This window comes from Triticum urartu, chromosome 4 (genome assembly GCF_003073215.2).
Source record: "Triticum urartu cultivar G1812 chromosome 4, Tu2.1, whole genome shotgun sequence".
NCBI lineage: Eukaryota > Viridiplantae > Streptophyta > Magnoliopsida > Poales > Poaceae > Triticum > Triticum urartu.
In genome coordinates, this window is record NC_053025.1 from 415,566,093 (window position 1) to 415,571,364 (window position 5,272).

Here is a 5,272-nt window from a genome sequence, read left to right on the forward strand (position 1 = left end):
TAAAAACAGCGGAAGATGCACTCCGGATTAGATGGAGCAAAGTAATAAATACCACAGATAAGTACGGCGATAGTCGCCGCACTAAAAGCTATCTGAAAAGAAAGCTACTGCCTGAATTCGACGAAGAGGCCCTAGAGCCCTCCCATTCAAAAAATGAAAAAGCCACACGGTCGGATAGACGTCCCCATAAAGCGGCAAGCGGCGCCGCACCTAAATCGGCATGCGACCCACTTAAGGATTCGCATCATGGCCCGGTCAGGTCCATTTATGGGCCAAGAAAGCAAGCTCTCATAAGCAACGCTATGAAGCCATCATCGGAATCCGGCACACCCAAATACAGGGGAGCCGCACACCCCCTATGTTTCACCAATGAGGTCCTGGACTATGAATTCCCAGAGGGATTCAAACCCGTAAACATAGAGGCATATGATGGAACAACAGACCCTGGAGTTTGGATTGAGGATTATATCCTCCACATACACATGGCTAGAGGAGATGATCTCCACGCCATAAAATATCTACCCCTTAAGCTTAAAGGGCCAGCCCGGCATTGGCTTAAAAGCCTTCCCGAAAACACAATTGGAGCTGGGAAGAGCTCGAGGATGCTTTCCGAGCAAACTTTCAAGGGACCTATGTCCGCCCTCCGGATGCAGACGATCTTAGTCACATAACTCAACAACCCGGAGAATCAGCTCGGCAGTTCTGGAATAGATTCCTCACTAAAAAGAATCAGATAGTCGACTGTCCGGACGCTGAAGCCTTAGCAGCTTTCAGGCATAACGTCCGAGACGAATGGCTCGCCAGACACCTCGGCCAAGAAAAGCCAAGAACAATGGCCGCACTAACAAGCCTCATGACCCGCTTTTGTGCAGGGGAGGACAGCTGGTTGGCAAGGTGCAGCCCCAGCGACCCAAGTACATCGAAACTAGGGATGGAAACGGAAAACCGCGACGCAACAAGGACCATCGCTGGACTAAGGACAAAAGTCGAAGAGCACGCAGTCAATGCCGGATTCAAAGGCTCACGACAAAATCAAGAAAAATCGCCCCCCAGGATAACAGGGACGATCCATCCAACCTAAATAAAATCCTGGACAGGATATGTCAGATACACAGTACTCCCGGGAAGCCTGCTAACCATACCCACAGAGACTGTTGGGTTTTCAAACAATCCGGCAGACTCAATGCCGAACACAAGGGGCTCGACACACCAAGCGAAGACGAGGACGAACCCAAAAGCATAGCACCAGGAAACAAAAGAACTTCCCACAAGAAGTAAAAACAGTGAACTCACTTCACATAACAAAACGTGCGGCGCCCGTAAAGGTACGCACCACACGGCCCATCCCCAAAGGGTCCTGCCACTGGTTGTCAAAACGATCATCTTCGATCACCTAGATTATTCTAGGAAATATCAAGAATGTAGCTGGACTGCCTTGATACTCGATCCAATAATTGGCGGACTCCAGTTTTCAAATGTCCTTATGGACGGCGGCAGTGGACTAAACCTGATATATCAGGATACAATCCAGCCACATGGGGATAAACCCAGCAAGAATCCGCCGCAGCAAAACCTCCTTTCAAGGGGTAACACCTGGTCCGGACACCCATTGTATGGGTTTTCTTCGGCTCGAGTTATATTTGGCTCTGCTGATAACTTCCGCCGCGAAAAGCTGACCTTCCATATCGTCCCGTTCTCAAGTCGCTATCAAGCACTACTGGGACGCGAAGCTTTCGCCGCTTTAACGCAATACCGCATTATGCATCTCTCACGCTTAAGATGCCCGGTCCACGAGGCATCATCTCTTTGAAGGGGAAGCACTAAAGTGCGCCTCCCCAAGCGGAGGACTGTGCGGCCGCTTTGACAGCCCCACAGTAAAATGGCCTCACGGCCAAAAAACTTCGAAAATAGGTCATTAAAGACCACGAACGCGGATAGACGAGTTCGGTACAAAATCATCATTTGATGCAGGCTAGTGGCCATTATACCCCCGCACTAGGGGCTCCATGCATATACAATAAGAGACAATAAAGCTCAAATTTTATATATTTTACTTTATACTTTTGTTATATTTTAAAACTTTTGTTCGGCACGACCCGTTTTCAACTCTGTTCCTCTCTTTTACAGATGAACGTCATGCGGCGCCCGTCCAGGATACGGCACAACGGAGACACAGGCGCAGACGTGTAGTAGGGACCCGTCCTAAAGGATTCTTTTTAGATTAAGACCTTGCGTAAACCTTTTTACTGTCTCTTGTTGCTACACATCCCCTGGTTTTTTCTTTCTGATATAACCAAGGAGGAGGCTGGCGTCTTGGCATGTGGCCACGTCAGAAATTTTTGCACGTACCTGGAAACTAGGGGCTTTTTTAATAAAGAGTGTTGTTTCGCCCGCACTCATAAAGACGAACACCTTAGGGAGTGTTCGGCGTCGAGTTTTGGCATTATATGCATCAGCTCCGAATCATGTCTTTGGTCAAATGTTGGGTTGCCCGGCTCCTGAGTTCGGCTACCTTACGTTCCGCTCTATCGGCTAAGGTAGCACCAGGAGAACTACTGCGATTGTGCCCCCGGTTTGGCCGGGCGAGCACCTCAGTAGAGAAAGCCAAAAACTGACTATCATGATGTAGCGTGAGACTGGTCAGCCACTCGATGACCTATCGAATCTATCGGATTCCTCCGCTTTAACGAAGGGCCGCTTCCCGGTCAGGCACATAACGCGCCCCGAATTCGGACGAGCGCAGTTGCCACCAAGGAGCTACCTAAAGAGTCTCATGTCAAACTCCTATGGCTAAGTGAAAGTGTTAAAGCATTATAGTCCGGTTGCCTGGCCCGCTGCGCTATCACCTCCTTTGTAGGACCAAGACATTGGGTTAAGTGTGAAAATGTGTCTTCTGCGAGCACCCCCGCACTATGTGCGTGGGGGCTGAAGCCAACGACTGCCATCTTTCAGATTCTATATATATATATATACATATATATATATATCTTAAAACGGCCGCACAAGAGGTGTTCCCAATACTTGGAGGCACAAGTATAAAAAAGGCCACTACAGTTTATCAAAATATTACTTTATAATTACATATGCTATCATAACATAGCATCTTTCGGGCACTGCGTCTCTATTACACGAGCGCCTTCAAGAACTTCCTGAAAATAGTGCTCGGAGGGTACTCGGCTTTTGTCCGAATCTCGGGACGCAACAACGGTGGTCTCCATCTCTGCCCAGTATGTCTTAACACGGGCAAGAGCCATCCTAGCGCCCTCTATGCATGCTGACCTCTTCATTGCATTTATACACGGCACTGCGTCAAGGAATTGCTGCACCAAGCTGAAATAACTCTTCGGCTCCGATCTCCCAGGCCATAGTGACCCATGACGTACTTCATGGCGAGTCCAGACAACCTATTCAGTTCGGCCCATTGAGCCAAACGATCATCCACTGCCATGAGGAACGCTCTGGATTGTGAAACTGCGACCAGAAAAGCTTTTCCACTTCGCGATCTTTCTGATCTCGAAAGTGTTCGGTCGCATCAGCAGCACTCGCTGCCAAGTCCAGATAGGTATCCTCCACACTCCACATCCGGTCCAACGGAGCAAACTTCGGATCACAAAATTTCCTTCCGCAGCATAAAGGGCTTTCCAGCCGCAATCTGTTCGGCCTGACGCAGCTCCTCCTTCGCAGCTCTCATCGCAGAGCGAGCGGTCCTTGGCATCGGCAACGGCCTTCTCTAAGTCCGTCTGTCTCGCCCGGTCTTCTTTCTCAAGAAGTTTGCAACGGTCTGTAGCTCTCTTTAACTTCTTAGCTATCTCGGCCATCTCTTCTTTTCTTCGGCAGTGAGCAGCCTGTTCGGCTCTCAGCTCTTCAAGGGCCTTCTCGGCAGCCGCATCGCTTTTTCTGGCTTGCTCCTTAGCTCGGGCAAGTTCTGCCCTAAGATTCTCCACGGCGCGTACCATCTGCGTCAAGCACACACATTGTAAGACACTGGCATGAAGCTCCTCTTACCTGATGCCGCCCGAAGAATTACATACCTTGAGCCTCATCAAGCCGCTTGTTGACAAGCGTGATGTCGGCATCCGCCACGTCCAGTTGCCGCTTTAGTTCGGCCACATCATCAGTTCGGCTTGATTCCGGACACCTCGCCACCTACATTCAAAGGCGACATCTTAGACCTGGGATTATGATCCTCTGCATGGTTTCTTGACAACGCGCAGAGTCTCAGGGGCTACTATCTACACAGGGCGCATCTTACTTATGCGCAACTGACAAAAGTGTACATTATCTAACGTACCTCAAAACCCGTCAGTAAACTTTTGACGGCCTCATGGAATCCTCTTTCTGCGGATGAAATCCTTTCAATCACCGTGCCCATCAATGCATGGTGCTCCTCTGAGATAGAAGATCGCCCCAGCAGAATCTTTAGCTCCTCCGGCCGAGCACCAGACGGTGCCGGACTTGTCCTATGGCCTCTTTCGAAGGCCGAACGCGGAGAGCCTTGGGGGGCCACATAGCTATCTTCCGCCCCTGCCGGATTCAGAGAAACCCTCCGCGATGACACCTCAGGGTCGCCCTCCTCACTAGGCGGTACAGCAGGGGGAGGCATCCCGCTCTCCATCATCTCCGGAAGAAGATCCCCCGAAGACGAGCTCTGCTGAGAAGGGCTGAGGTCCGAGCTACAAGGTAAAATTTCGGTTAATCTTCTCAGATATAAATCAAGGATTTCTCTTCATCCCTCAAAAGGAAAACCTCTCTCTACTTACGGCTCGCTGGAGGGCTGATCCCTTTGAGGGCGTAGTTCGGCCGAGGAACTCCCCGGCGTCGGACCCTCTGACGAGGATTTTCTCCCCCGCTTCGGGGCCATGGTCTACTGGGTCATCGAGGCGTCCCTCTTCTTCCCCTTGGGAGAGGAATTTCGGTTCCTCCCTTCGGAGAGCCTCCTTCGAGGAGGCCATAGTTCCCTTGTCCTTCCCCTTACTTCCCTCCAAAGGCATTATCTTCAACATCCTGACAAGCACGGGATCCGCCTGGTTTCGGGAGGGGAGCCGGACACCTGATCAGCTTTGCCTTCGCTATCCACTCCTGTTTAAAAGGACAGCTCTTTTAGGGGCAAGTTTATGACGATTATATGGATAGTAGGTCCGGGCACAAGGTTACTTACTTCGGTATCCGGGCGATTGCAGCTTAGGCCTGTGTCCTCGGTCAAATCCGGACACATCATTTGTGATTCCGAAGAAACAGTTTATACATCTCCACGGGCGTTGTGCCCATAAAA